The following is a 12,660-nucleotide window of genomic DNA, read 5'->3' as shown; positions in this document are numbered from 1 at the left end:
GAAAGCCAGTCTTTCAAGTCCTATGTTTCATATTACACCTCATTGAACCCAAGAGACTGARAAAAACTATTACCTTTCACCACACAATTTCAGACTGAAGTTCAGAAAAAAAAGCTGCAGTTACAAAATGGGTGGCATGAATTCAAGAAAAAGATTCAGTGGATGCTGTGAGGGTTTGGGGATAACTGCTCTGGTTCTGCCAAGCTCTACCAACAGCTCMCTCTTACAACAACACATTTAATTTCCTTATGTTTGACAACTGGACAATCTTTGTTGGATCAGCAAATTTTTTTAAAAAACGGAGAATTTTGTCAGAAAGAAACCTCAAAGAGAAGCTCCTTCAGAGAATTTCAAGGAAAAAAAAAGACAAATTGACATTCAATATTTAACAGGAATTAGAAGAGGACCTTGGACCATAGCCTAATATAATGATCTTAGTCCAAATTAGAATGGTAATTGAAATGACACCATGAAGACCACATCATTGTTCTGATATATCAAATCGTTGCAGTAAACCAAAGTAATTAAAAATAAGGACAGTACTATTAAGTACCTGGCCAGCAGTCAAAAGCTCCAGCAAAATTTAACTGAATAAATGYAATTTGTTTTATATAAAAGTAAACCTTATGAGAACTTTGAGAAGCCCAAATCMATTTTTTAATTTGTACAAGAATATTTCCTTCATCCCTACATCCCTTCTCTCCCAATACAGCAAGGCTTTAGACAAACATACAGACAGATAAGAGAGGAACAAAGACCCAGTCCATGAAACTGTATTTATGAGAAGAGCCCTGCCGACATYGGAGCAGGAACATGCACAACATCAGTAAGTGCCTGCAAGCACATGGGCAGATACCAGATGTCAGGATGCCACCCCTCAGTCACCGCCATGCCTGGGCTAAGAGGGGYTCATTCAAGCACAGCTCATCTTGCACCTCTGTTTGTCATGAACTGAAGCTGAATTGATGATGTGCTAACCCAGCATCTGGCCACAAGGAAGTCTTTCCCCTCCTTGCCTCCACAGGACCCAGGGCATGTTTGCAGATGCAAAGTTGGCTGCAGGAAGAGCTTTCTAAGATGGGAGAAAAATGGACCAGCTTTCAGCCCAAACCCTGACTTCAGTAACTGCTTGAACTTGTGCAGAAGGTCAGATGGAAACCGGGTAACTTYATGAACTGGAAAAATATAAACCACCATCAATATGTCCTCACAGTGGTGTGGAATAAATTCAGCCTCAAATGAAGGTATGTGGAGGCAGAAAACCCTAACCTAATGAGAATAAACACGATGAAAACACTTTGTTTTCCTTCCTTCCCGATTAATATAAGAGATAATCATATTAATACCTATAGCTCAAAATAAAAAAGAGTACAACATTTTTTAAAAAAGCTAAATGAAACTATTTGTCATTTCTTATTTATTGATAAGGAAAAAGCTTGATAGTTGCTGATATAAAGCAGCAGTCCAGGACTGACATTAACCAGCACAGACTGTGATGTCAATGTTATAAATCATACATGGGAGTCTCGTGTTATGCAACATCCCACAAACTGGAGCACTAGCTATTTTTTGAAGCAATAAAGTTAAAGGGTAAGTAGGTTACTTGTGCTACAGCACTCAGACTTCAGCTAGCAAACACTTAAARATATACAAATGGATATTGGAGTCTCTAAATCAATTTGTAATTTCTGAACTGAAATTATAGACCAAAGGCTAAAAAACCATGTAGTCCTTGGAGACTTTGAAGCCCATGGAGACTTGGAAAAGTAAAACAGAGGAGGTACATAATATAATTATATCTGTGAGGAAGAAATGCCACTAAAAGTCRTAGTCAGATTGCAAACCTATAATTGTAGCATAAAGGCCCTAAGTTAATCACATTTTTAGGGGAAGTATAGGTAACCAACATCTAAACAGCTGTAGGATACTAAAAAACTACATTCTACTTCACCATATTCAAAGTTCTTTTAATTTACTGTTTTTACTGATAGGATAAATTCAGAGTAATAAAAAAAATCCCAAACCAAACAAACTATCCTTTGCTCTCAAGCAGAATTTCATAATACTTTTAATATATTTTAAGTTCCCAGACTGCTTGGGGGCAGTAAGTAAAAGAGGAAAGTAAGCTCAGAAGTTCCCTTTCCATGGAGAGAAGACACAAGCTAGAGCAAATCAGCTCTGATCTGGCTTTTCTTCAGTATCTTCATTACTGAGAAAGGGCAAGTAGAAGGAGGAATGTGGCTGCTGAGGGATTTGGCAAGAGATGCTCCAATCTGGTGACATGAGTMGGAGTTCAGCCATTCTATCATTTGTATCAGCCATCCCTTGTTTCAGTTTCATACAAAATTTAATGTTGGTATTAAATCTAAAATTGGCACACAACAAAGGTTCAGTCTCTCTCACATTGGTTTGACTGGATGCATGGAATCCAGGATTCGTGTGCCTTCATTACATATGGGCACTTGCACGTGCAGGCAGCGGATGTGCAATGCTAGCAAATGAAAATGACACATCTGTGCTGTGTCAAGGAGTGTCCTTGAAAAGGTGTCAAAAGGAGATGCAGCAGAAGCAGGGGTGGCCTGCAGAGGAGCAGCATGCTAAAAGGATGTCATCTGAGGCTGTTCTTAAAAAGCCAGCAAAGCATCCTTCCTGGAGACAACCCTTCAAGCAGAGGCGTACAATAATTGCTAACTGCATATTGTATTCRTGATAGACTATAACAATGAAATAAAAAGGAAATTTTCCTCTGAAAGCAGAAATCTTGCCGATTGCTCCAGAGGCTTCTTGCATTGGCTTTTCTTRCTTAAGCTGCTTTAATTTTTTTCCAACTGAAGTTCTTGAGTGACCTTGTGAAATCCTATCCYTTCACATGCTGACAGAATGATGATGATGGAGCTATTCTTAGCTGTATGATATATCTAATGACTGCTTTTCAAACCATACAGATCCATTCTTCTAGCGCTATTTCGTTGAAAACCCGTTGATACAGGTTTTTAAAGTGTAAAGTTTTAAAGTTTTCCTTYAGTGTTCAACAGTCTAATTATTTTRTTAATAWTTTATAATTAAAGAATATCTAAACAATGGCCTATAAAGAAACCCATCTACTGACACTGTGAATGATGATGGGGAGATGTTGAGGTTTACAGGGACCTACTTCCTTTCTCAGAACCTCATGTTGCTGTTATTTCTATTGTTTCAGGGTGCAACTAAAAATTTCCAGCATCCCTTCCCAAAATATTTTTTTTAAAGTCAAGGGCCTTTCTTTAATGAATCCTTATTGGMCAGTGCTTTTAATACCCATTTACTTTTTCAAATTCAGTCATACAGGCGCTACATTAAGTCCTTCGCGCTACATCTAGCTATAAAACCTTTTATTTTTTAGTGACTCTAACTCATAAAGGGGTGAGATTTACTACAGCAATTGCATGCTCCCTTTAGACTTTGCAGTTTTACATTGTTTTACACCTTTGTACTGGGTTTTCTCAAAATGAGACTTTGTACCTGCTTGTAAGTTCCAGCCAGGGACTGTGAGCAGGAAATTGGTGCTCAGTTCTCTTTCCAATCCTATGTGGTACATGCGCGCGCACACACACACACACACACACACACACACTCTTTCATCCTTTCCTTATCTCTCTCAGCTTTGGCTCATAATCCCCACTTCAGGCCACTTCCCCAAGTCTCTCAGGAAAACATGCTATTGCAAGTCTGACTTCATTCCTGCCTTTTCCCTCTGTCACAAAAAGCTTCTCCTTGACAATCCTTTTCATCATGCCAGTACAGAGCGCAGTGTTCCTGTTTTCCACTTGAAAAACAGATGCAAACTCCTATTTTTTTCATTTGATGTAGTAACAGTAATTTTTGTTGTAGACTCTTCAGCTTTATCATTTTACTGAACTAGCAAATGTTACCTTTTCCAACTCCTAATAGACTTGAGTATTTGAGAAAATTTCTCMGGCGCTCTCCAGCTGTTTTGCTCCCTCCATGACAATTTTACACCTACTACAGTTTAATCTGAGCCATTCAAACAGACAGTGCAAAGCAAGATCTGGCAGCAGCAAGAAAATCCCACAAAACTCAATAACCATAGCAACTCGGGAAACAAAGAAGGGGGTTAGGCTTAGACACGTTTCAGTCCCATTTCCTCCAAAATAATTTTGCACTAAGTCCATGRTACCACTACACCTTCAAAATATAACTTAATGGAATCACAAGAGATACAGTTTGTTGGTGCTTGTCATACTACAGGAAAGTAGAGATAGAGTTTTAAACTTTTCTGAGGTAATTGCAGTCTATAGAGAGCTGCAGGTATCTGTAGCTGTCACTATGATCATGTAGGCCATAAAGGTTATGCACAGGTCATCTCCTGGGCAGTCAAAATTCATCTGCTCTACCTGTGAAAATTCTCTTTTYATTTGAAGTCTTTTCAGCCCCAAATCAAATTACAGCAGAATCATTCTACAGAACACAGACAAAACCTTTTTTCATCAAGCGCTGTTTTTCAGTGTTGAAATCCACAATGGAATGATATTAGGTTGCACCTCTACCTCTGTCAGATGGTCTGGGTTGCCAGGAGTGCCAGCCAGTGTTCTGTAGAAATTTGTGAACCAGAGGTCCCTGCACCACAGGTAGCAGTCATGGAGTTACCTTCTGTTGTCCTTCCAACAACTAACAAAATCCAATGATTTGTTTCACATAGCATAGTAACTTTCGACAGCCAAGTCCTGTAAATTCATATTCCTGTAAACTGGATCAACTTGAAACCAGATGAATATCAGAGCTTGAACAAGCCTGAATATCAATCTTGAACAATAAACAGAAAGCCTGGTAAAAGCACAGTACAATATAAGTAAGGAGAAAAAAAAATCTGATTGAAGGGTATAATTAAACACATGCATAAAGAAAAAAAAATGTGCATAGATAGATACAAAGATATATATAAATGTCTATGTGTATATATATATATCTCAATATATACTTCATAAAGGGCTAACTCTCAGATCTGAAAGGTACCCATACTCTTCACAAAATTCAGGCTTTTTGTTCAGAGGGAAATCCTCATTCTTCATACAAAGCATTTTTATCCCAGTATGTGTGTAGGGCAATGCAACTGCATGTCTTAAGTATGAGATGAAGTGAAGCTGTGCTATTGGCTACAGTCCATCTTTCCCATAAGAGAAAGAGTGTTTTGATATATATAAAAACAGGCTGCTCTAAGATAAGGCTTTTCTACATTTACTTGGGTGTAAATGTATAAACAARTGTTCACAGAATTTATACTATATAAACTGATAACCCAAAGTAATATTGTTCACTGATGTGATGGAATTTTACATACTCTTTTTCCATTACTTTGATTTTTAAAAAGTTATAGAAAATATAGAATAGACTCTGAACAGAATCGTGCACTAAGTTGTTTTTTTTTTTTTTGTGCAGTAGCATAGCAATAGGATTGCAAACTCAAGGATACAGAAAGATTCACTGAGATATATGATAAATTCAATTATTCACAAGAAAAGGAGAAAACAGATAAGTAAAACTGGTTTTGTCTTGAGTACACTGACCAATCCAGTGTGCACCATATGAGGTTATGCTTATTGACAATGTTCTCAACAAGTAAGAGAATGCAGAGGATAAATTTAGCAACACTGTAGACTTCTCAGCTACTGTTTAGGGTAGAAGCTATTGTTAAACAGAAGTACTTCCAACTATTATGTTTGAGGAGAAAAACTACTTTCCTAAAGTCTCATAAAACAATGCCATGTATGTGAGTGCTAACTGAGAGTGAAACCACACTGATTTTAAAATCTGAGTTCCTAAGCATTTACTCGTAACTAAAGGTTGTAATAAAAGAACATCCCATTATGCAAACTGACCCATAGTGAAGCAGAGGCATAACTTTGCTAGTTAAAACGCTATGGTTTAAGACTTCTGGCCTTTAAAAACATGGGAGAGGTTCAGGCATAAATGTCATTTTTCTGAACCAGTGTTTACTTTTATAAGCTGCCAAAGACACCAAACTAAAGCATCTGACATTGGAAAATGCAGCACCAGTACTCTTCATTTCAGTTAAAATCTTTTGTTGTTATTGTGAAAGCACACATCTGTGCAGAATTCAGCATCTGAAGGAAGTCTAGGGGCAGTATTCCATCCGACAGAATGTTGTAAGAATGCTGTTACAAGAACAGCAGTGACGGCTCGAGAGTTCCCATTATTCAACTCTATTTTCATGCTGTTGAATATGTGTAAAATGTAGAACCAATTGTATTACAATCTCTACAAATGAAACRGGCAGTGGCCCCTACCCTGAAGTCTTGTAGACCAGATACAGAAGAAAGGAAAAAAAAAGGAAGTGAGTGAGCAGCAGCAGAGGTCACTTCTGACCCCCTCCAGGTTAACCATGTAGGTGTGTGACAGAGAAAGAAATGGAGTTGCCACCAAGGCTTCAAAGGAGCAGTTGTGCAGCCACATTTCTCTTCTGAAGTGATCATCTGTGTCATATCCCCCACACCAAGCAGCACTGCTTTTCCCTCCAACCTATTCAGCACACTGGCAGCACAATGGCTAACAGACCTTCCCAAAATAAACACAGCTTTGTCAGCAGCTGTTTTGGCAGCCATTCACACCGGACATTAGAATGGGCAGTTGCTTTCTTACAGCGTCTCTTCCAGGCAGGTTCTCAAAATCCAGCTTAGTCCCTTTGCATCCCAAAGGATTCAACCAATTGCAGTTTTCTGCTCTAGAGATGGCACAGGAATTATTATCATGTCCCTTTCATTTTTGACAGGAGGCAAATATAACTTGAGTTTTCTGTCTGGTCTGCCTTGGTTAATGTATGCATCTGCTGTTTTATTCATCTGTATTTTGCATGCAATCCTTACACAGCTCCTAGGAATTGAAACAGACCCATTTAACAATGCTTTGTTGAAAAGTCCTATGACTGAAGGTAAGAATTAACCATGCCATTTGGGAAAGGAAGAACAGCCACCCAACAACATGAGTTAAATTTAGACTGATCAGTTCTATGATATAAATATAGAGCTTTTTAGGATTGCTTTGAAGAATTGTCCAGGTAGAAGTGACAGTAATGAGAGCATAAGGAAARATCTGTCTAAATTTTTAAGGATGCAAAAAGCTCTGCAAATAGAACAGAGTCTCCTGTATGAACAAAGGTTAAACACAGATCATCTTTTTGTCTGATGATTATTAATAGCATAGTGCTTCCTGCAAGAAAGTATACCTAGCTGGAGTTGTAAAAGCAGCATTAGATAAAGCAGAGTGCTCACAACTTAGCAACAGSTTTGAAAGTATTGTCAATAAAACTACAGTTTGAAACAGGGCCAAGTGATAGTACGTGATAATACTGCACAATTGAAGCAGCACTTCAGTATCTAATCTTGGGATTAGAGCAGATCTGGAGGTTCACACTATTGAAACCATGTCAAGGCTGAATTTATAGCTCTCCTTSGCAGATATAAATAACAGCTACAGATTATTGGAGGCAAACTTTGATATACTTCACCAAAAAAATGCCTATCTTAAAACCAYGGAAACTTTCTTTTTATCCCCCTGCATAAAGAAAGAGGACATTCTCAGCTGCAGGAGATGCTGAAGCATCTGTTTTCCACTATCACTTTGTTTATACGAATGTTTCTAAGGATCCAGTTCCTTGATACTATGGTCTTGATATAAAGTTCAGTTGAGCAAAAGACCTGGCTACAAACCAACCTTTTACCACACACAAGGTCTTCTCATGCATGACACAATCATCATATTCTCCCCTGTGGACAAGCAATATTGTAATTATTGAAATAAAATATTTAGTATAGACAAAAATATTCAGAAATCATCATGGTAAAAGTTTTTTTTTTTTTTTTCCCTTCAGTTAATTTAAAATAAAAAATGCATATACACACAGACAGACAGACAGACACACACACACACAGATTATATATATATATATATATATATATATAGGAAAGATACAAAGACAGGATTGATTTGGAGATCAGGAAAGGGAAATAGAAAAATAAAGGAGGAAAAAATAGCTTGGAAAAAAATGGAGAGATGCCATATTGGAAAATGATCTCTTAAATACAGGTTTTCAATCTGTGCTTAGAAGCTGTCCAAGATGCAGCCTAGAATATATCTGTTGTACTAATGTTTCCTTGTCACACTTGGTTAATATCATGCATGTGATACTCCAAGTGCACTTACTGCTGTTTGTTTTTCAACAGCTACATGAACCATATTTTTGGCAGAAATTGTTTATAGTTTTTTGTTCCTTTTTTTTACCTTATTTGCATGGAAATTTCAAAGTAAAAATTATTGCCATAAAACATGGTTCCTTTTTTTTTTCAGCCTGACTGACAGATGCATCTGTTTGAGCAAGAACAAAACTCAACTCTATTAAACCAGTAATCCTTCCATATGACATTGTCACACAGCACAGATGTCCTTTCATAGGATTTCTGTCAAGGGGACAGCTTGCCATTCCACAATGACAGGTAGGGCTGGGGATGATCAGCAAAGAGATCAGAGATTACTTAAAGTGCCTTTCATCAAATTTAAAACAACCTTTATGCAATTCACTGTGGAGCAAAATTAATTATTGCCCTAAAATAATTGCTTTCATTTCTGCACACCTAAATGYTACCAAATTTTGGGAATTTGAGAGCTTCCTAACCAAACACAGAGCACCTGCCATTAACTCTTCAATGTCTCMAGACTGAGGACTTCAAAGTGGGGATTTTCTCTCTTATTAGAGCCAGAGTACCTAGGACGTGTTCTTTAAGATAGAAAGATATGTGAAACAGTCACAAATATTTTACTTATTAAAAGTCATATTTAATATTGCTTTCCTATACTGAATATACAAAATACATGGTGTTGTGATTTAAGAAAATGGTTTTACAGGCTTGCACATGCCTTGTGTAATTCACCTGCMGCTTCACCACCCACGAGAACTCTGCTCACATAGAAAATCCATACGGAATAAAGCATGAGTTGTGGTTTGCCCGTGAAAAATGCAACTTGAAATTATAGCCCAGAAGTCACTGTACTGCATAAACAGGCAAAAAACACTGCAGGACAATGAAATTACTCTTTTGGGTATGCTTCCTTGGTGCACTTGAACCAAAACCAGCCACAGCAAAGTAGAAATATGGGGGGTTTTTGACAGTTCAAAATATGTGCTTTTTTTGAAGCTTGAGGTCCCTTGGACAATCTTTCTCTTCTTTTGAAACTCCTWACATAAAGGACAGCACAGCTCCTTATTCTAAGCAAGAAAATCTCCATGCCAATCAAGGAACAATCAGACTTTTACTTCTTTGTCCTTTGGTGTAAGAGGAGAAAGCTTTCAAAAAGACATACTTGTTTCATTTGCCAGAAATTAAATCCAGATTTAAAGCTTTTCTCCAGCCCACTACTGTTTGGTTGCTTTGGAGGGAAGTTACAGCAGTGCCAGGCCTTGGGAACAACTTCAACATGTGTTGGCAATTTTGCAAACTGAATTTAGAGTTGCTCAGATTCAATATTGGTATACTTATTAAGATCAAGTCTTGCCTGAAGCTCCTTCTGGGAGTTTATACTAAGCTACTGGCACTCTCAGTGTGAGTTTCCTGGGTTTTATCCCTGATGATGTTTAGAGCAATGCTAATCCACTTTCTAGGAYATCCTACTGAGATACAAGTCACATTATTAACAGCTAGTAGTTTTGAGCATGTTTTCCAACAGGGCCATGCAAATTGGTTCCTGGAATCTTCTGTGTAGCCTTTCATTTAGACAAATTGCTGCTGGTTGCAGAGAAAAAGTAAAACCAAAATGAGAGAAAAATAGGATTTACTATATATGGCCCTTTTGTACATGACTTGAATGCCCACAATTTTTATCAGGACAGTGTAAAGTRTAAGCTAGAATAGACTTTTTCCCTTTTTATACTCTGAAAACAAGGTACAATGTACAAGTAATCTATTACACGTCTTAAAATGTGGAAGTGACCCTGTCAGGATTGTTGTAACCGTCTATACTTACAATATGGTGACTGTGATCAAATTTCCATGGAGTATGAAATTACCTCTATTGAGATAAATATTAGAATAAAAACACCAATGGAGTTCTAGCAATTTTTACAACCTGGATATCTATCCTGTGGGTCTTCRCTACTAGCTTTACAGTCTCTATGGCAATTCAAGTCCTGTATGTGCATAGATATGTATTCAAAGGCTTCTATGAAGAGGAAGCTGMATGCTCATTCTCTCATTCAGGCTTTCAGTTTTAAATTACCACTTCTTTCTACACTGGGGGATCCTGAAACCTCCTGGACACACTAGAACGGTGGGCACAAGATGCTAGTTCTGTGTTTGCAGCTGATTGACTTCACGTTTCTCAGCTTTTGAGAACTCCCCTTTTTTGAACAAGACTCAAAAGATAAGTGCCTGCTTCAGGGATTTGAGACACAGAAAACACAGTCTTTCCCAGTTTTCAAAATATGTAGACAGCAAAARCATCAGTCAAGTTCACAGCTTTCCTTCCTCTGTTCTCTCTTTGTTTTGGAAAGAAAAAGACTACAGCCTTTGCTATGAACCCTATTTCCTCACCCTTTTGCCACACATTCAGGCTAGAGATGAACTGTAATACTGCCATGGTGCCATTCCCTCACTAAAGAATAACCAATTGGAATGAAGGGGAGGAAAATAGAATTTTTCGGTAATACTACTGAAAAAACAACCTCAAACCTCCTTTACTCAATCTCTCTTCACTCAAATACTGATTGCCAGTACAATGATCAAAGCAGCTGACCAGTAGAGCCAGGTGTTTTATCAGATACAAAATTGGAAAGGAAAGGTGACTGCAAYTGGAAGAATTTCTTATTGGCCTTGGGGCTATTTCAGTTTAAGACATAAGTGTGGTAGCTCCCAGTTTGTCCAGTACTAAGCTTCATAAACATTTTAGTATTAAGGTTCACAACCATCTTTAACCATTGTGCAACACCTTTATTTTTCACAGGTAGTGATGAGCTTGATGAAAGAAAAGTTTTCAAGATCTAAACCAAAACCCAACAAAAGCCACTCAACACATTCCTGCTGGGCTCAAACAGTGAATGCACTCACAGATGACCCTTTGACATTTTCCAGTCATTGCAGAAAGGGCTGTCCCCTCTCTGGAATTAATCTAAACACTGATCCTCCTAACTGTCAGAAAAAAAGCAGAGATTGAGAAAGGAAGTCTTTTTCTGATCAACAACTATCTCTTTAARGTACCAATGTATAGCTGAAGAAAGGCTTGTTTTATATGGTAACAAATAAATATTYGTGCAAACACCCACAAAAGCAGAAATAGGCTGGCTTTGATGTGGCTATAGGAAGGAGTCTRCAGAAGTGGTAGGATTGTGAAAATCAGATTGTCTTTTTAGGCACTTCCTTTACCAAAGTGACAGTGAAGACCTGAGTTCAACATTTATCCTCCAAGTGAGCTTTGAAAAGCTTATCACCTTTACATCAGTTTAGCATAAATATATTGCAGCATAGGATTTAAAAGCAACAAAAGTACAGGTTTAGCRTTAAGTAGAGCAGAGATAAGAAAACAGTTCTGGTGTTAATGACAGCAATTGCAAAAAGGCACTTGCACACAGGGAAAAATGAATTCAGAAAACAGCTGACCTAGAAAAGTACAACATAATCTAAAACTTTGGGACAGAAAAGACCACAAAGTACAGGAAGGATTGAAGTGGGAYGAGCTTTATGGTAATAATTATATTGATGTCTAAGCCCTTAATAGAGAATAATGGTTTTATAATAGTGAGAAAGCTAAGGAAAGAACCTGGAGTACTCCTTTCATTTTGTTTCTCCTTTCTCCCCTCACTCCTGAGATAGGTCATTGTTGAGCAGGATTAATGTCCATGCCTGAAATCAACTTCATTATTCAATCTCCCATTCAAGAGCAGCCTAGATTCTTTCTCAAAGGGATCTAAAACAGGGAAAAAAAGCTTAAAAATACATTCATTCAGTAATTTGTACTTCTTCCTGTAACAGCAATATTTGTAGAAACCTCTGTCAAAAATTTTTAAGAGTGGAACACATATCTGTCAAATCCAGATCAAGCTTCTATATATGAAAGTCCAAGCAAATAACAAGGATATTTATGTGAAACTTTTAGTACAACTGTAGGGGTAAGATTTTTTTAAAAAGGCAATTTAYATTATGGCTAGGTATTCTGTTTTATTTAAAATTAGGATGTTGCATACAGATGGAAGAAACTCCACTTGTGGTTTCTCAAAGAGAGGAGGAGTCAATTATGGAGCACAACAGAGAATCAGGTTTAGCCATGTACTGGTAGCCTTTTCTAGGTTAATGCTTTTCATTTTACAGGAAACAATGGAACTTGTAAGCCACTGCCCTTGTAGACAAGGCTTTAATTTTTAATGCTTATGGAAAGAGATTCACCCCATTGAACATTCATCTTTGGTCCCCACAATTATCACTATTTCCATCACTAAGCTCAGAGAAAAAAAAACAACTTGTGGGTCAAAAAGAGTTTGCATTATAGGTGAGGAGAAATGAACAATACAACAGAGTACAAAAATGTACAAGAAATTACTGTAGATTTCTTTAGAATGAAATGAGATATGAAAAGAAAGCGCAAATTAGCTCTTTACCATTA

This window comes from Malurus melanocephalus, unplaced genomic scaffold (assembly GCF_030028575.1).
Source record: "Malurus melanocephalus ecotype Western Australia unplaced genomic scaffold, MMel_1.1 scaffold_131, whole genome shotgun sequence".
Taxonomy (NCBI): Eukaryota; Metazoa; Chordata; class Aves; order Passeriformes; family Maluridae; genus Malurus; species Malurus melanocephalus.
The sequence above is the reverse complement of the archived record's forward strand: the minus strand, read 5'-3'. Positions refer to the sequence as shown.